Consider the following 20,612-nt stretch of genomic DNA (forward strand, 5'->3'; position numbering starts at 1 on the left):
TCCTCCACCCCGTCTGGTTGGGCAGAAGAGGAAGCCACGGCTTAGAGGGAAGTCAGACTTAGGTCTGAGTGCGGAGCCCGGATGTCACTAGGAGTTGGTGTTGAAGCTCCATTACTATAAGCGTCGTGGGTCAGGAGAGCTGCCGTGGCATCCCAGGACCACCTTCTCCAGCTCACCTCTCCAGACCTCCTCTGCTCCAGTTTTGGGAGTTTCAGCAAAGAAAAGAGGTGGGAGGGCTGTGTGTTGCGTGCGAGAAGGCTGTAAACCTTAGGCAACAAGAAGGCAGATGTCCCATCTATGGGATGAGTGTTGGGGAATCTGCCTGGTCCCGGGGAGACCACCAGCCGAGGACTGGCTTTCAGAAGCTAAAGCAGACTATGGTGATTCTTGTGCGCTGTAGACCTAGCCTGGGGCTGGGGCTGTGTTTCTGGGGCGACTTCCCTGGGACTGGTTGAGTACCCGCGCCTTCCACCCCGACCTTGGCCCTTCCTACTCCACTACTATTTCTAACTGCTGGGGCAGGTGCTTTGGATTTCTTGACTTCTGTCTTCCCCCATCCCTTCCACCCCAGAAGCCTCAATTCCAAGGACAATCTAGTTCATTAGGAGAAGGAGAAACAGATTTAGTGAAAAAAGACTTCTTTCGGGTCCGAAAACACCTGGTTACTCTTTCCCTTGTTCTTTGCAGCCACCTGTGAAGTGGCTCCCATAGGCTGTCCTAACCTGGCTACAGGTCCCTGCAATCATCTGAGCCCACGGAACCCCCGCAGGTTCTTAGCCATGCAAGTATCTCTGCATGTTAGCAGGCAGTCTCCCTTGCACACAGGGCTAGACTTAACCTCCAAGTGGTCACAAACACACTCAGGAGATAGTTGGACAAACCACATGCCCCCATACACTCAGAAGCACATATAAGTTAAATGGCCATACACATCTTCAAGATGAGGCTGAACATGCAGACTGTCCGTGTCTAGTTTATGCACAAGCACACACGTTTCCATGCACACAGTGAAGACACACACAGCTGCCAAGCGGGCAACACCAGTATACATATACTCCTGCTTACAGTCACAGGAGTGTCCTTTTGAACACGTGCTGGGACACCCCCATCTCTTCTTCCAGAGCATTGGGGTCAATCCCATTACAAATGCCATGGGAAGGTAGTGGGGTTTTAGGTGGGGTGTGTAGGAAGGGGGTGTGGGAGACACTACTGCTCCACCTCAGAGGCTTCTATCAGGGGGTCAAAAGTGTGTCCTGAGCTCTCCCCTTCCAAAGCACTCTGGCCATCACAGTCAGAGCCATTCCAGGTGACTTCCATTCAGTTGGGATGCATCGTCCTCTGGGTCTAGCCCTTTGCTCATTTCAGCTGCCTCCTAATATTTGCACAAGCACTCTTTCAGCTAGAAGTCTTCTGGCTCCCAGCTAGAGCAGATACAGAAAGCAATTTGAAGTCACATAGGCTTGGGTTCCAGTGTTGATTGTGCCCAATTTTATTTTTAGCTGTGTAATCTTGAGTGAGTTGCTTAAACTCCCTGAATCTTAGTTTATTCATCTATAAAATGGGAAGAATACAGTCCCATCAGATCCTCTGTATTCTCCAAGGTGAGGACTAGTACCCCTCTCATAGATGCAACCCCTCATAGAGGCTCAATATGGAGGTTCTGCAAGTGTTGGAGCTAATATTTGAACCCAGATCTCTAGGGCTCAGAGTGCACCATAGCTAGTGGCCCCCACTGAAACCGATGGGAGGAGTATAGTGACTTTTCTCTGGAGAGGAGTTGAGGGAGGCCAGGAGAAGGTCCCAGGTCTCCTGAAGCCCAGCCTTGAGCCCTGCAGGACCCTCCAGCTACTCAGCACTGTCTTGTGACTCACAGTCCAGACATCAGCTAGGACTGGGACCTCTGCCCTGGACAGAGCAGGAAGGGGAGGTGTAGGGGGGAACCTGAGGAAGGGGTGACAAAACCTTGGATTGAAGGTCAAGGAGACTTGAACAAGAGGCTGCTCCTTCCTGTACCCCAATCTCCCCATTTGTGCATAGCGGGTGCACTTTACCACCTCAGACATTCTGGGGCTCTCTGAGATACTTGAGAGAATTTTTTTCATCTTTAAAATCAACTGAACTTCCCCTCTCCTTTTTCCTCCTATCTCCTTCTGTCAGGAGCCTCCTCAAGGATCAGTGTGGGTCAGGCCTGTGCTGGTGGCCTGGGCTGCTAGCTCCCTTCAGAGGGAAGGAGGCGCTGAGCTGGGCAGGGTAGGCACGCTCTTGGCTACTACTGCTGTGGATGTTAATATAGTTTCCTTCTCCTCAGTTACCCTTGGTGATTCTGGGTATCTGATCGCCCAGGTGTGCTGGGGGCTTCCTGTCAGTAGGCTTCTCAGCCCTTGCCTGCCACTGTTCTGGGGTACACACCTTTCCACCTCCCATCTCTGCATACACTGCACCCAGGGGGGCACCCAGGAAAGGACACAGTTCCATTTCCCATGCTGACCGCTACTGACCCCTCCACCCACCTCACCTTCCCTCCGAGGGTCCGAGGCCTTGGTGGAGATGGGTGGGGGCAAATCGGCTACTTCCAGGAGGCCTGGACACAGGCACGGGTGACCTGGTTATAGTCCTTAGCCCCGCCAGTGCTTGGCTGTGTGACAGCAGATGATTATTTTGCCCTCTCTGAGCCCATCACTCTTCTGTAAGTGAGTGGGTTGAACTAGATAGACTCCAAGGGCTTTTTCAACTCTAGAACCCACGTCTTGGTTCTCCTTACATGATTGTTTTAGGATGAACTGTGAACATGGGAGAAACAATACCCTCTGATACCAGAGGGTGCTGTTTTCAGCAACAGGGTGTTTTTCAGAATGGCCTACCTGGGAAGGCAGGTGGACAGTGGGGCTGAGCAGAGTAGCCTAGCCCAGAGGTCCCCTGCTCCAGGGGTCGGCAAGCCCTGCGAGGCCAGATTCTCCAGGCAAGGGTGAAGGGGATCAAATAGCAGCAGACATATCATCAGACACCTGGCCTGCTTCTGCTCCTGCACTTACCCAAGGTGTGACCCTGGATAAGTCACTCAACCTCTGTGATCCTTGGTTTCATCATCTGCAAAATGGGAAACCATTAAAACACTCCTTCCTGAGGTTCCTGGGAGATAACACTGTGCGCCTACTGTGTGCCGGGCAGGTCTATGCCTGTGGCTGAGGCAGGCATTGCTCTGCGGCTGAGCAGACCGAGCCCCGGGTCCGTCTGATCATTTATATCATTTATCCAGGTCTGCAATCCCAGGCCTGTGCCCCACTGAGCCTCTGCCCAGTGTCGGGAAGGGGGACATTCTCCTCCTCCTCAGTCACCTAGAGGGAGGGGCTGTTCTTTAATAAGGCTCAGGGAGCAGGCTTGGGGCTGCTTGGGGTGAGGCAGGAGGCTTCTATCCTGGATGCAGGTAACACCACTCCACTGGTCACGTCTACGAGAGCGTTACTTCTGAAAAGCCACTTTCAACTTTGCATTGTTTAATTGGGGTGGTGGATGCTCAGGAGACAACGCTTGGGTTTCTGGCCTCTTTCAACTTCAACTCCAGCCAAGCCACAGTGCTGCCCCCAGAATGAGAGGAATGGGGAGCAGCAGGCACCGGGGTTGGCAGTGCCCTCTCCAGTTGGGTTTCCCCGTCTCTGGTGTGAATACCAGTCAGTGTTTCTGCCACATGGGTCTCACCCTGCACACCCACAGGGCCAGAGATCCGCCGCTCCCAGTGTCTCCACTGCACTCAGGGAGAAACCGAGGCTGAGAGATGTGATGTCTCACATCACTAGGTCACGCAGGAGACAAGAGGAATCGGGTTTCCCGACACCCAGCCGGTAAGCCATGCACTGTCACTGGTCTGAACTCTTCCTGGACATGCCAGTGAGGGGGGGGGTTTGAATGGCACCAATTCCTCTCCTCCCAGAATACACACACCCCTTTGAAATATGACTCCATGCAGAGGTGAAGGCTATGTCCTCACCCCTTAATCTGGGCTGGCCTCATGACTTGCTGATCTCCTTGAGTCAGTGTGGCATGTGACAAAAGTGACGCTACGCCTGCTCTGGAGCCCAGGATTCAGGGTCCCTGCAGCTTCTGCTCTCAGCCCCGTGAAGCCCAGCCCAGCCTCCCCCAGAAGCCCAGGCTGGGCTCTTAATTCAGGGAGAGGCCCTGACACCACGTGGAGATGGCCCAGCCAGCCCAGCAGAACCCAGGCCTGGCTGACCCACCCACCAAGGGCAGCCTCACCAAGGAGCCCACGGTGAGCTGGGCATACCTGCCCTGTCAGCCTGCAGAATCAGGAGAATCAATCAATCATTCTTTTTGGCTACTGAATTTTGACATAGTTTGTTATGTAGCAAGAGATACCTGAAGCAGCCAGGCTTATATAGTGAAAAGATGGAAATTATGCATTTGTCTCAGGTGATATCAGAATCTCAGAGTTGGGCCACTCACCCTCTTAGACCCCTGAAGTTCTGGCTACCAGAGCCCCTGTAAATGTCTCCACTGCTCCGGGAGCAGCATCGGTCAGCCACTGGCTCTGTCTCGGCCATGCTGCATCCCCAGTGCTCCATCAGGGTCAGTGAACAGTGGTTCTTCCAAACTTGCTGCAGGAAGGGGTGAATCCCTCACCCAGCCTCTGCTGGCATAACCCCAGGGTAGGGAGCTCATTCCCTCCCGTGCAGTCTCTTCTGTGATATGACTCTGCCTGGGAGAAGTTCCTCCTTCATCTAGGGCAGAAATCCACGACTCCTACCATGGCCCTGGCTCTCTTCGCGGGTCCCCTCTTCTATGTGACAGCCTTGGGTACTTCACAATGGTCCCTGAAATTTGCAAAGCAGCACCACCTCCCTTAATAGCAAGTATTTCCGTGTACATAGAACCCTGTAATCTTGAGGGAAGTGTTTCCACCAAGGCCTGAAACAAGTGTGGGTTTAGGGGTTTCGATACCAACCCCCACCTCTGGCCTTGGAAAAGATAACTTCCTGTCTCTGAGCCTCAGTTTTCTCATCTGGAAAATGGGAATAGTGAAATTTACCACCTAGGGTTGCTGTGGGGCTGAAAGAGATGATTTATGTAAAATGTTCTGTACGTAACCGGTCCTTGATAAAGGTTAGTTCCTTTCCTGCCAGGTACATAAACAGTTCCAGATGGAGAGCTCGTTTGTACGTAGCATTCATGTCTGTATAAATGATGTGCAGGTGGGGGAGGGATTGTCAGGTGGCCAGGGGTGAGGGGGTCCCTTCCCAGCAGCAGGAACAGCTTAAGCAGAGACCAAGAAGGAGAAGTCTGGTTTCAGGGAAGGGTAAGTGGGGGGCTCTTTGCTGCTGGCGTCAAGAGGGGCAGAAGGGAGAGTGACTGGGAAGGAGACAGGCCCATGCCAGGGAGGGCCCCGAGCATTGAACTAAAGAGACGGGGCTTTGCCAAGGCGGGGCCTGGAGGAGGCCTGGAGCTGACCTGGGGGTGGATCTGGAAGGGAGGGGAGAGCAAAGAGAGCTCCTGGGAGCTGAGAGGGGAAAGCTGGGGTGAGAAGTGACTTAGGCCCATCGTGGGGAGGAAGAGCCTGGCCACTTAGTGCAGGCACACCCGTCATGAGACCCAGGGCCCTTGACCCTCCAGCCCAGCACCTCTGCTCTTGCACCTTCGAGGCCACCAGGCTTTGTTAGAAAGAGCACCTTTTCTGCCTTTTTGGTCGAGGAACAGACTGATGAAGACTAGAGGAGGAGACCTGAGCCAGATCTGCAGCCAGAGGGACGCAGGGCAGACCAGAGCCGAGACAAACCTTACCCGTTTATCTAGCAGGGACTCAGAGAAGTCCCTTTCAAGAGCTGGGCTTTACAGTTTTTTAAGCTCTGCCACAGTTATCAGTCCTTTGAGACTTGTAACTGCCTTAGGATGGGAGGAAAGAAGGCTGGGCAGAGATGATTAAACCTATTTTTAAGGTGGGGAAACCTAGGTAGGGAGGGGAAATGACTTGCCCAAGATCACACAGCAAATGTCTGGCAGAACTGGACTGGAACCCAGACCTCCTGTCTCTCATTGCATCCTAGCCCCTTTCCACAGCACAGAGGGACCAGCTGGGCAAGACGTTCTCACTTACCTGCTCTGGGTGAAGAGTGAGGGGAGCCAGAGAGAGGTTGACAGCCATCAGCAGACAACACTTAACCCAAACTGACAATTTAATTGTGAAAATGTGGAAGAGGTACAGTTATATGTAAGGAAATCCAGACGGTCTGGGCCCCTGGGGAGCCTCAGCCAGCACCCTAGTTGCCTGGGAAACGGAGAGGGTTGGGGATGATGTCACTAGATTTGAAGCTAAGGCATGGGGGATGGGCTACCCAGTCACCTCTTTGGGACCAGATGGGACTGTGAGCCTGACCACAGGCTGTCGTCCTCACGGTTAACTCCTTCCCTTACAGATGGGGCTAAAGGGAGCACTGGAGCGGGGTGGTGACTTGAACAAGGTGACACAGGGGGTCAGTGACCATGTCCATTCATCCAGCAGGCTGCAGGCATCTTGAACACAGGGGATCAGAGTCAACTGTGAGTCCCTGTGCCCTTCACTGGGCTTTGCACAGAGCAGACCTCAACTTTGCAGCGAAGGCTGCTTGATCCCTTTATAAAAAGGGGATGTAGACCACTCCAGGAGGTGACACTCATAGTAGCCTTAGGTGGGGAAGAACCCTGAGCAGTCACCCAGGGCTGTGCTATCTGAACCAGGGGACACTGAGCTGAGAAAGGGCAGGTCAACAGGCCAAGGTCACCAGCAGGTTGGGGCAGCTCTAGGCTGACCCCAAGTCAGCCCCACATGGGTGATCCTTACCCAAGGAGGAGTGGTCCCTCTCACACCACCCCCTCAGCTCTGGGCCAGGGATCTGGACCTTGGGAAGCCCCCATTGTCTGAAGCATTTTCTCATTCCCCAGCATCTGACCAGAGGCTAAAGATCAAGCCACCCAAAGCATCAATAACAATGTAATAACTGGCCTTAGCCCCCACTGCATGCCAGGCTCTGGGCAATCACTCTATGATTCTTATCTCAAGTATTTATGATTCTCTGGGCTGGGGATTACTGTTCTCTCTTTGTAGTTTAGAAAAACAGAGGCTGGGGGTGGGGATTGGGAGGAGTGTCACTTGCCTACCTGGATGCAGCCAGAAAGTGACAAGCTGAGACACACCCCACACCACTCTGCATCTAAAATCCTTTTGCCTTTTACCTCAGCTCTCAGGTTATCCCACAGTGGCCCCTGAGGGAGAGGGAGGCTGAGTTTTTGCCTGCCCAGCCTGCTTCTCACTTCTGATGATAAAAGCACCAGTCCCCATCCATCCCCAAATATCTGGGGTTCTGGAACTGCTGGTCACAGAGTTCAGTACTCTACTAGATGGCCTGACCTTTTGAAGATTTCCATTTTCCGATCCACCTAATATGACCCAACTGGACCACAGAGAGCTGTTACCCTCAGCTAGCGTCATAGGTTCTGGGTGAACACAGTTTGCTCCCCTCTGGAATGCAAGTTCTAAAGGTGTGATCCTCAGAGTTTCTAGAAGCCAGCAGCCCTATTCTCTGCCATATGAGCAAGATAAGGACAAGGAGGGAGGCAGAGAAGAAACAGGCAGGGGGTGGGGAGGTCATCTGAGTACCCAGCACACCCTTGTCCCCTTCCAGTTATGTGGGCCAGTGAATCCACGTGCCTCAGGCTCATTGGATTTGGGTCTCTATCTAGAGTCTTGCATTTGAAGCCATCCTGACTGTCACCTCTGCACTGTGCCCCAGAGTCATGTGCTACTGTTAGAGGAGGTACAGAATGAAGAAAGTTTCTTGTCCTCCAGGAACTAACAATCTGGGCAGGGGAACGAGGGATGGATATAGTTCTGGGTTCTGTCTCTGTTCTGTCTCAGATTTGCAGTGTGATCCTTTCCCTCTCTGGGTTATAAGTTTCCTATCTTTAACACGGGGCCAAGGAGTGGATGCTGGGTTCAATGTTCTGCAAGATCCCCTACAGATCTACACAACTACTTTTTTTTTTTAAGAAAAAAATTGAGGTATAATTCACATAACATACATTCACTCTTTTAAAGTGTACGTTGTGGTTCAGTCACTAAGTCATGTCTGACTCTGTGACCCCATGATCTGCAGCACGCCAGGCTTCCCTGACCTTCACCGTCTCCCGGAGTTTTCTCAGACTCGTATCCACTGAGTTGATGATGCCATCCAGTTCAGTGGTTTTTAGTATATTCACAAATTTGTGCAACCATTGCCACTTTCTAATTTCAGAGCATTTCTATCACCCCAAAAAGAAATCCCATACCTATTAGTCCTCATCCTACCTACCATCTCAGCCCCTCAGTTCAGTCGCTCAGTCGTGTCCGACTCTTTGCGACCCCATGAACCACAGCACGCCAGGCCTCCCTGTCCATCACCAAATCCCGGAGTTCACTCAAACTCATGTCCATCGAGTCGGTGATGCCATCCAGCCATCTCATTCTCTGTCGTCCCCGTCTCCTCCCACCCCCAATCCCTCCTAGCATCAGACTCTTTTCCAGTGAGTCAGCTCGTCGCATGAGGTGGCCAAAGTATTGGAGTTTCAGCTTGCTGCTGCTGCTGCTGCTGCTAAGTCACTTCAGTATTGCCCGACTCTGTGTGACCCCACAGACGGCAGCCCACCAGGCTCCCCCGTCCCTGGGATTCTCCAGGCAAGAACACTGGAGTGGGTTGCCATTTCCAGCTGCTAATTTCCTATGGATTTTGGACATTTCAAGTTCATTTTAATTTTTTTTTATTTTACAATATTATATTGGTTGGTTTTGCCATACATTGACATGAATTCGCCCCAGGTGTACATGAGTTCCCCCTCCTGAACCCCCCTCTCACCTCCCTCCTCCCTTTATCCTCCCTCTGGGTCATCCCCGCACACCAGCCCCGAGTATCCTGTAACATGCATTGACCCTGAACTGCTGATTCGTTTCACATGACAACATACATGTTTCAATGTCATTCTCTCAAATCATCCCACCCTCACCCTCTCCCACAAAGTCCCAAAGTCAAGTTCATTTTCAATTTCATCCATGCTGTAGCATGTATCAGTACTTCATTTTTTCTTATAACGGGATAGTATTCCACTGTATGCATATACTCCATTCTGCTTATCCATTCCTCAGTTAATGGGCTGTTTCCACTTTTTGGCTATTATAAATACTGCTGCTTGCATATTCATGTATAAGATTTGTATGAAATATATGCTCAATTTGTGTGTGTGTGTCTGTGTGTGTCTGTGTGTAGGAGACGGATTGCTGGATTGTATGGTAACTCTGTATGACTTTTGTGGAACTGCCAAACTGTTTTGCACAGTGGCTGCACCATTTTACATTTCTACCAGCAGAAACATGTGAAGGTTCCAACTTCACATCCTTGCCAGCACTCATTTTCTATCGCTTTTGTTTTTGGCTATCTAGCAGGTGTGAAGTAGTATCTCATTGTGACTTGACTTGCCCCACTGACTAATGATATTGAGCATCTTTTAAAAAAATTTTTTTTATTTTTTATTGGGGCAGCCCTGATTAACAGTGTTGTGATAATTTCAGGTGAACAGTGAAGGGACTCAACCATACATATGCATGTATTCGTGATATTGAGCATCTCTTAATGTGCTTACTGGCCGTACTGGCCATTTGTGTACCTGCTTTAGAGAAATGTTTATTCAAATCTTTTGCCCCTTTAAAAAAGTTGGGTTATCTGTTTGCTTTTTATTATCATTGAGTTGTAGGAGTTTTTAATATATACTGGATTCTACAACCTTAACAAATAGAGTATTTGTAAATATTTGCTCTTGTTATGTGGGTTGTCTTTTCATTTTCTTGACAGTGTCATTTAAAGTACAAAGTTTGTCATTTTTATGAAATACAGTTCCTCTATTTTTTTCCCTTTGGTTGCTGGTACTTTTAGTGTCATAGCAAAGAAATCACTGTCTTATCCAAGGTCACAGAGATTTACATTTGTGTGTTCTTCTAAGAGTTTTCTGGTTTTAACTCTCACATTTATATCCTTGATCCATTTTGAGTTAATCTTTAAATACTATCAGGTGAAGGTGCAACTTCATGCTTTTGTGTGTGGATATCCAGTTGTCCCAGCATTACTTATTAAAAAGACTATTCTTTCTCCATTGAATTGTCTTGGCTCCCTTGTCAAAAATTCAAATGACCATAAATGTATGGGTTTATTTACACAGTTACCTTTAAAGTGACATCTAGGAATTAGGTTACAATAGCCTCCACGTAGTCACAAGTATGTGACAGGTAGTGTGGTTGAGGAACAAGTGGGAAATGTGGACTCCTGCAGACCGGGGTTACTTCCAGATCCACTGGAATCCCAGGCAAGCTATTTTGTCTTTAAATAAATAGTGCAATGTACTACGGGCTTCCTAGGGGTGTGTGTGTGTGTAGTCGCTTCAGTTATGTCCAGCTCTTTGTGACCTTATGGACTGTAGCCCACCCACCAGGCTCCTCTGTCCTTGGGGATTCTCTAGGTAAGAGTACTAGAGTGGGTTGCCATGCCCTCCTCCAGGGGATATTCCTGACCCAGGGATGGAACCTGAGTCTCAGATCTCTCCTGCGTTGGCAGGCAGGTTCTTTACCACTAGTGCTGCCTCCAGGTGGCCCTAGTGGTAAAGAACCCACTAGCCAATGCAGGAGATTTAGACACAGGTTCGATCCCTAAGTCAGGAATATCCCCTAGAGGAGGGCAAGGTAACCCACTCTAGTATTCTTGCCTGGAGAAGCCCATGGTCAGAGGAGCCTGGTGTGCTACTGTCCACTGGGTTGCAAAGAGTCAGACACAACTGAAGCAAATTGGCATGCACACACAATGTATTACAGTGTACTATTCTTGTAAAAAATACCAACATCTGGATGCTCCTGAGCCTTGGTTTCCTTCTCTGTCATGTTTCCGCCCCAAAACTGGTGTAAGTCCCTACATAAGAGGCAGGGAGTGGAAGGGTGTTGCAGGTGGGGTCAGGGGCATGAGCAATGGTGTGGAAGCTGGAAAGTACAGGGTGTGATGTGGGGAATGGTGAGAAGTCTGTAGGTCTTGGTGGGGGCGGGGGTAGCACATTGAAAGATGGCCTCTCTCTCTCTTTTTATACTTTATTTTAGGTTGTCCTGGGTCTTCATTGCTGCACGTGGGCTTTGCTTTCTCTAGTTGCAGTGAGCAGGGTCTTCTCTTGTTGCAGAGTCCAGGCTCTAGGCAGACAGGATTCAGTAGTTGCAGCTCACGGGCTCTAGAGTGTGAGCTCTGTAGTTGAGGCACGCAGTCGCAGCATGTGAGATCTTCCCCTGCCAGCAATCGAACCGGTGTCCTTTGCATTGCAAGGCAGATTCTTAACCCCTGGGCTACCAGGGCAGTCCCTGCCTCTTTTTCAGTTGGTGAAAACCCAAAGTCTGGTGCCTGCATTACAGCATAGCTCAGAAGACCCCTCCCACATCCCCCTAGGGAGCCCCATGGTGAGAGGCCCAGCCTTGACACCCAGCCACGCCTCCCAGCCACAGGGGTAGCAGTGAGCAGGCTGCCCCGCTCTTGAGACTCTCGGCTCCATTCCAGTCTGGGTTTGGTGGGGCTGTACTGGGAATGCAAGGTGATTGGGGTCCAGTGGATGCACTTTGGTTCCCTAGATTTGTGGTTAAGTGAACAAAATATGCAGAAGGTCAGGAAGGAGAACTTGCAAAAGGAGTAAGAGGCAAATACCATTTGCTGAGCACCGACTACTTCCAGGACGGACTGTGGGCTTCATCTCGGCTCACAGCCACCCAGAGAGGCAGGGATCAGGCGGAGCGTATCCACTTCATGGAACCCAAAACCAGCTCAGAAAATGATGCCTTTTCCAAAGATCACACAGCCCGCGGGTGACAGAACTAGACCTCATGTTCTATTCTGTTTGTTCTGAAGCACAGGCTTTTCTTGAAACGCCAGGCTACCCCAGAGAAGAGAGAGGAAAAGAGAAGGAAGGCAAAATAGAGAGAGGCCCAGCAGAAGAGAGAATCACACTGAGAGGAAAATAAAGAGAGGCAAAAATAAAAACCAAGAGTGGAAAGAGCGTGAGGCCACAACTGAGCCTGGAGTGGGTCCTCGGGGAGCCGCCGAGGGCGGGAATGGGCGGAAACCGGCTCATGGAACCTGGATCCAAGAACCCTGCTTGGCCTGAGACCTGGTGGCAAAGCTCTTACCTCAAGATCCTAAAGAGGGGGAGGCTGGCATGGGGGCAGCAGGGTCTGCCTGGGAGGAGGGCAGCAGGGCCGGATGACCAGGGGCTGCCAAGCAGGGCCCTTCACATACCGTCCAGCTCAAATAACCACCGTGGCCACGGGGGCTGGCAGGCCCTTGCTCCCGACGTGCAGAGCAGCAGGCCCGGGAGGCCAGGAGGTAGGAGCAATGACCAGGCCTTCCTGGAACACTGGTGGTTTCTTAGGACAAACTCCTTAACGTGACCTGTTAATAGGGCGACTTCACAGTTTATTGTTCAAACTGGGACATTCTGAAGTGAGCACAGATAAGTGTGGCCTCTGACCTCTAAGGCCCCACATAGTCGGGCCTGGCCCTTGCCTGCTGCAGCTGCCCCCTCCCCAGCTCTCTACGCCCTCTCCTCTGGTCTTCCTCTGCAGACACTCTGGAGCGGGCCTCACCGTGTCTGGAGCACCCTGGCCCATGCTCTCCCGGTCTCCACACCCCTTCATTGTTGCTGCTCATCCCAGAACCCAGCTCAGGCCACGCCAGTGCCCCTGGTGAGCCACTCAGTACCTTCCGTGCTTTTCCTTCACGCCTCCAATCACAATCACAATAATCAAAGAAATTCATAATTAACGTGTTTGTTTTAAAGTCTGTTTCCCTTCCGAAGGGCGGGGTTGGGTCTGACTTGCCCACGGTTGTATCCTGAACACCCAGGCAAATGAAGAAATCAACTCCCAGGGCCCCCGAATGGCCAGAGTTGTATCTTGGGGTTATTCTCTATACTAGGAAAGGAAGGAGCCAATCCTTCTTGGGCACCATGTGCACTTCTGACGTCTTCCCCAGGCTCTGAGCCCCCATGGGGAGAAATTTGCCCCCTTCTTATCTAGTCCGTCCGGTCACAAAGAGGTGGACACGACTGAGAGACTTTCACTTATCTGTTCCCCAGTCTCTGCCCTAGTTTAGGGCCTGAACAAGGGACTCAAGTTGGACTTTCTGATGAGTCATGACAACATAAATATCACTAGAGTGGGTCACAGAAAATCATGAGATAATATGCAAATGCTGAAAAAATGCTAGTGTCTCTTCTTTAAGAGGTCATCTTATCCAACCAATCATATATATTTTTTTAGGTTTATTTTGTTGTTGGGTTGTTTTTTTTTTAGTGTACCATTCAGATTTTAGTATATTCACAAAGTTGTACAACTATCACTACTAATTCCACAATATTTCCACTACTCTAAAAAGAAACTCCATACCCAATAGCATTCATGCCTCCCTTTCCCTTCTCCTCAGCCCCTGGCAACTACCAGCCACCTTATTTTAAAGACAGGGAAACAGGCCCAGAGAGGGCAGTACCTTATCTAATGTCACATTGCCAGCCAGCAGCAGAGCCAGGACCAGAGGCCAGGCCTCCTGACACCTGACCAGCTTCGTGTCTGAGCTCTCTCTGGAGGCTTCCCGTGTTCTCTGGTGACTGGCATGAAAGGGCTGTTTAGCAAAGGCCCATTAAGTTGAGGCTAACAGGTAAAATGAGACTAGACCATCTGGAGTTATGCCCCAAACCTGCCTGTGCCTGGAGAAGATCTGAGGGCTTTTGAGGGGCAGAAGACACACCTAGATATCATCTCTAACTGGTACCCTGCTTCCTACAACAGCCGGGGTGTCTTCCCCCAGTCGACCACATGGCCTCCTCTGTGGTCAGAGGAGGCTCAGAATGGGCATGAGGAAGCAGGGGCTAGGCTTCCCAGGTTTCCAATTGTTTTTAGGACCCCAGAAAGCTGAGTCAGCCTGTGAACCCAGCGTGTACATCTTCCTACAGTAATTTTGCAGTTTTCACATTCCATGCCTCAGCCAAAATGGAAAATGAAAGAAAGGAAAAAAAGGCAGTGATATGTTTTAAAATGGCCTTAGCTCTGTGAGTTCCAACATGGGAAACTGCTGTCCATGATGTCATGGGCCCCGAGGCCCTCTGGGCATCGTTACTGACACTTCATGTGGTAGGCTGGGCCCCGGATCCACACATTCCTCTTGCCAGAGCTGTGTGAGCCTGCAGGCAGGCAGTGGCTCCATCTACAAGCCTGGACCAGAACTCCTGAGCCAGGATGGAGCCAGGCACTGGGCAGACAGGGGGCACCCTCTGGTAAGAGCCCAGTTCAGCTCCTTGCTCTGTCATCCAGAGGTCTCTGAGGTCCTCCCCTCATGGGATCTGCAGCTGCCCTGACACAGAGGGCCAGCACTCTGCTCTGTGTCTGTCCACGGGGCAGCAGAGTGGTGTGGCGCCCTGCTCCCAGTGACACAGCTGGGGAGTGCTGGCCTTGCCCATCGCTAGGGGACCCCTGTCCTCTGACTCTAAATGCTGTGAGGAGAGGGCATGGTCCTTGCCCACAAGCAGCCAACAGACCGAGACAGGCTGTGGGGAAAGCACTCGGTCAAGTCCAAGTCTTCATTTTACGGTGTGGAAGAAACTGAGAGGGCAGGCACTGGCCCAAGGTCACGGAGACAATCCACAGGCCAGGCAGGGCTGCATGCAGGCTCTGGACTCCTGGCGGGGAGCATTTCTGTCTCTATCTGCACTTAAGCAGTTCCGTTTGGGCGGAAGCTCTGCTGTTCCGGAAGAGACTCCAGGCCTTTCCAGAATCCGGTCTGAATCAGGATCTGCTGTCAAGGCTTAGTCCTCAGGGAACCACTGCTGGCAGAGGGAGGTGAGGTATTGATTATAGCTGGGTCTGGGGGAGTGTGGCTGAGGCCCGGGGAGAGAAGGGATGGGAAAGGGCGGTGGAAGTTTCTCCAAGAGACAAACTGAAGGCACATTTACTTTTGCTTGTGCTTATCTGTATTTTCTGATTTCTTTGAAGTTCTAAAGTTCATTTTTCCTATTTAAAAGTAATAAACTATTCAACTGGGCATGGTCTGGAAATCCAGTGTTGTCTCAGTCCTGACTGGCTGTGTGAATTGGGCCAGTCTTGGAAATGTCGGTAAATAAGGTTGCCCCATGAAAAGTAATGAATCCAAAGGCTCCCTGGCTCAGGACACAGCTCTTTGGCCAGGACATCAGAGCTGTTCATCTGTCTAAAGGAAGAACACAGCAACCCAGAAGTGAGGTATCTAGAGAAAATCCAAGGTTCAGAGAAGCCCACTTGCACTGTGCACCCATTCAGCACAGTCCAGAAGGTAGGCGTTGTCTGAGGGCCGTGCCCATCCCAGTCTCCGCAGAGGGCCTCTCTGCTTGGAGTGGAGACGGTTTGCCAGGCCTCACCAAGGTCTGAGTGATCCACCCTCTGCCCCAGCCCTCCTCGCCCAGGTTCCACGCCCACCAGGCAATGGCTCTCAGACACCTGGCTCCCTCCCAGGAGGGAAAAGAAACTGGGGAGGGGACAAGAGCATCCTGTCAGTAGAAACAGAGATAGCCTGATATCAGTCATAATAGTGTTGGAAGGCGGCAGCGATCTTGAGTGACGGTTAGAGCCAGCTGTCCAACCTCCCCGGGTGTCTTGAGAAAAGTCAATGTCAGGACAACCAGATGAGGGCCAGACTCCAAGCTGGTCAATCACCCAGGGCCTGTCACCCAGTAAAAGGGTTATCCCATTTTAATATGCGTATATTGTTTAGGACATTGCCTGGTATAAAATAAGAAGTTAATAAAAAGTGCTAAATGAAAGTTAACGGTGGTCAGACTGGACAGATGGGTGGAGTCACGGATCCACAGAGGGAAGGGTGCCTGGGTCCTGCCACCTGTCCAGCTGAGACTCAGCTCACACAACCTCTTCCTCCCAAGAGCACCTGGCTGACGGTTCTGAAAATGCTCTCTGGTCTTCCAATCTCACCGTCCCTCTGATGTCTGGGCTGGGGAAGGATCACGGCTCTCCATCTCTGAATTACGGCCCCGCCCACCACCTATCAGTGCTTCCTTGGTGGCTCAGTGATAAAGAATCTGCCTACAATGCAGGAGATCCAGGTTTGATTTCCTGGGTCAGGAACGTCCCCTGGATGAAGGAAATGACAACCCTCTCCAGTATTCTTGCCTGGGAAATCCCACTGACAGAGGAGCTTGGCAGGCTATAACCCATGGGGTCACAAGAGTCAGACACGACTTTGTGACTAAACCACCAACTATCACTTACCACCCACCAGCTCTGAATTCTAAAGCTCAGAGGCCTGGAATTCTAGGTCAGTCTGGGACCCCATAATGTCAGAGCTGGAAGGACTTCAGTATGCACTTTGCTGACCCTTCTCCAGTACGCACATGGGGAAAATGAGGCCCAAAAGGGGCAAGAGATCCCCTCCCACTCTGCATCTCCTACTTATATAGCCGGGGAGCCCAAGGCTGGGCTGGAGCTGGGGGCAAGCCTCGTGCTTTTCCCCGCCTCCTCTGTTCCCCACGGGTCCCCAGACGCCACTCCAGAGACTATTCTCCCCTCTCCCGTGGCCACATCTCACCTGGTCTTTGTTTGCTCCATCCTCTGTGGCTCTGTCTGGGATAATTCTCTCCGAGTGGGGTCCGCCCTCTGGGATTAGGCGGCTAGCGAGCTTCAGATGTCCAGGACAAACTGCGGATGCTGAGACGCTCGTGCTGACTGTGGACACCGGCCACTGGTGGTGGCTCAGAGAGGTCCCCTCCTTTTCCCTTCACAGGGTGCTTAATTCTCCACTTGGAAGCAGCTGGTGCCAGTTTCACCCCGGAAACCCTGGCTGGGGTGTCTATTTCAAGGCGGTCTGGAAAAGGGCAGGGAGGCTGGAGGACAAAAGCATTTTGATCATTTGGGAATTTTTTTCTTTCAAAGTTTTTCTGATCTTTACACTGAGGTAGCGGTATGGATGGGAAGGGAGGTGGGCGAGCTGCTTGTTGATGGCCAGCTCTGTGCATGCTCCGGGCTGGGCACAGATGTCATCTCCAATCCTCACAGGCTCCCTGCAAGATTAGGACTGTCACCATCCACTTTACAAGGAGGAAAGCTGATCTAAAGATCAGAGAGAAGTGAGGCAGTGTGTCCAGGGTCACACAACCTCTGAATGGCCAAACTAGAGTTTCAACTCACTTCTGTCAGAGTCCAGATTCTTCCCTACAGCAAGCTGAGATGTTTCCAGAAGACCAGGATGGTGTATTATGGTCTCAAAGCTACATGAATGGTGAGGGCTTGTGTGCTGCCCTGGTGTTCCAGGCACCAAGGCTGCCTTTGCAGCTGACTCACTCTTCCATCTTCACAGGGCAACAGATTTCATATTCACAGAATGCGGGGGTCATCATTGCAAACTCAGGTGAGGTAATCCTAATTGCTGTAATTACATCCTCAGACATGCCCGGAACACATTCTGGGCACCAGACCCTCTGACAGGGGTGTTCCATTGGTTAACTGTAAGAGCTTGCACTCTAGCTGTGTGACCCTAGGCAATTACTCTGCCTTTCGGTGTCTTAATTTCCTCATCTGTGAAGTGAGGATAGTTAGTTCCTATCACATGGAGTTGTGAAACGAAATTAGTTAATATCTGTAGAGGGCTTAGAAGAATACCTGGCACAGAACACATACCCAGCACAAGTGTTAACTGATGCTGAGCTCTCAACCTTGGGAGACGGGTGTTGAGATTTTCCCTGAAGCGCAGGGGTGGAGATTGAGGTGATGCACTGCAGTGATTCTCAAATTCAGCGTGCATCAGAATCGCCTGGAGAGTTCATTAAAGCGTGGAGGGCTGGGTCTGCCCCCAGAGTCTCTGGTTCAGTAAGTCTGGATTGCGACCTGAGAATGTGTGTTTCTAGTATGTTCTCAGGTGAAGCTGATGCTGCTGGTCTGGTGACACTAGTCTGAGAAGCAGCATTCTAGCAGACCTGAGTTGTCCCAGGCCAGCTAGGACTCTCGATAGTGATAGCAGAGGCTCAGTAAGTAACTGTCACCCTGTTAAACTTCAATGCATGTGAAATGCCAGACTGGATGAGTTACAAGCTGGAATCAACATTGCTGGGAGAAATATCAACAACCTCAGATAAGCAGATGATCCCACTCTAATGGCAGAAAGTGAAGAGGAACTAAAGAGTCTCTCGATCAAGGTGAAAGAGGACAGTGAAAAAGATGGCTTAGAACTCAACATTAAAAAAATAACTAAGATCATGGCATCTGCTTGCATCATTTCATGGCAAATAGATGGGGAAAAGTGGAAGCAGTAACAGATTTTCTGTTCTTGGGCTCCAAAATCACTACTGACGGTGACACAGTCATGAAATTAGAAGACACTTGCTTCTTGGAAGGAAAGCTATGACAAACCTAGATAGCATATTAAAAAGCATAGCCATCACTTTGCTGACAAAGGTCCATAGCCAAAGCTATGGTCTTTCCAGTAGTCATGTATGGATATAAGAGCTGGACCATAAGGAAGGCTGAGCTCTGAAGAACTGGTGCTTTTGAACTGTGGTGCTGGAGAAGACTCCTGGACAGCAAGGAGGTCAAACCAGTTGATCCTAAAGGAAATCAACCCTGAATATTCATTGGAAGGACTGATGCTGAAGCTCCAATACTTTTGGCACCTGATGCGAAGAGTCGATTCATTGGAAAAGACCCTGATGCTGGGAAAGTTTGAAGGCAAAAGGAGTAGAGAGTGGCAAAGGATGAGATAGTTGGATAGATAACTGATTCAATGGACATGAATTTGGGCAAACTCCAGGAGATAGGGACAGGGAGGCCTGGTGTGCTGCATGCGGTCGCAGTCAGACACAACTTAGCGACTGAACAACAACAAATAAATAACTTGGCGTGTGAGTGAGTGATGATTTCAGGGAATGGAGGGGGTGTTGGACCGGGAGCCCCAGGATTCTGGTCCTGAATTTGCTCCCGCCTCTCTATGGGACTTGACATGTTCCGCTGCAGCCTTGGTTTCCTCCCCTGTAAAACAGGGGTATCTATAATCCTTCCTCACTGATCTCTGCGAGGATGAAACAAAGCCTGGAACAACTCCGACACCCAGGCAAGAGTGACAAGCATGGTCTCCGAAGGTGATGGGCTCTGGGAACTGCTCACTGTGACCCTCACTGCTGTCTGTCTTTGCTCCCAGCACCGAGGGCTGCAGCCCATCTCTTTTACTTTCTTCTCAAAGCAGAGTTGAAAAGATTGGGGCCACACTGTCCCCCAAGTCCCATGGCCCCAAGGCAGAGGGCAGCGTGCTTGCTGTGGCCACAGGTTGCATAAAAGGGCCTGTGTTCCGGCCGCTCACCTCCCACTGTGCGCCCAGTGGTTTTCTATTTCAGTTGCTGTAAAAATATCACCTTTGATCTCAGCTTGTGGCTCTTAAAAAAAGAAGAAACCACCAACAGGCTGGGTTTTCATTCTCCCCAGCCCCACCTCTGTCTCACCTCCGCCTCCGCCTCCATGCTCTCCTCCCTTCCCCACCATCCCCTCCCTTCCCCACCATCCCCTCCCTGCTCCTCCTCTCCTCTCTGGAGCCCAGCACCCTCGCTGGAGAGAGCACCTTAGGAATCAGCTTATAGCCCTGGGTGTCTCCTCCAGGTCCCCCACGGCCCGTGTGCTGAAGGAACAGAACAAATGAGGGTGAAGGACACCGCCCTCTCCCTTCCTCCCTCTCTCACTGCCCCTTCCCTTCTGTTCGGAGGGCCAAGAATCGCCGAGACTATCTGCTTCTCCAGCTGCTGTTAAGTGCATGGCATCAATCACATCCCGCATCTGTGAAGTCTTGAGTCTTCCCCAGAGTAGACTGAGAGTCACTCAGTTCAGTTCAGTTCAGCAACTAGTGGGGCCTAAATATTTCCATCACACCGTCAACTCAGAGAACCCAGTCAGCAGCCCAGATCTGTCTGGAGGAGGGGCCTTCAGCCCTGATGGGTCTAGCGTCCCACCACCTGGCTCTGCAGGTACAAGGTTAACATCACCACCCGGGCCACCTCCCTCCTCCTCCGCCCCCTGCCCTCCGCCCAAACACACATACACCCCTCCCTCTTTCCTCTTTGAAGACTCCGAGGTGATGATCCACAGGTCACCCACCCCTGGCTGTCCCCCCATTCTCTGATCTTCCTAAGACATTCCTGGATCTACTCATTCCATGCTGAGGCCTCTTGAGCCAAGAGCTCTTTTGGTTGGAAAGTCAATTCCAAACATATGGGGCCCCTCCTGCCTTGCCACCTCTCTGGCTAGTGAGGTCATCTCCAAGGACCCAGCTCCGGCAGAGTGGCCAGAGAATCCCCCTCAGTAGTTTCATGGCTGAGAGGCATGTGTGCTCATTGAGAGGACAAACGAGCTGGTGACTCACACCAGGCTTGGAGCTGTTGTCACAGTTTTCTGTGGTTTCAGCTTTGAGAGGAAGAGACAAAAATCACACTTATTTAACAAACACTTCTGCACCTGGCGCTGTGCTTACATGGCCACTGCCCTTCCTTAAGGGACAGGCAATCAGGGA

The sequence above is a fragment of the Moschus berezovskii genome, chromosome 14, assembly GCF_049115385.1.
Source record: "Moschus berezovskii isolate FMDL1 chromosome 14, NW_MosBer_1.0, whole genome shotgun sequence".
Taxonomy (NCBI): domain Eukaryota; kingdom Metazoa; phylum Chordata; class Mammalia; order Artiodactyla; family Moschidae; genus Moschus; species Moschus berezovskii.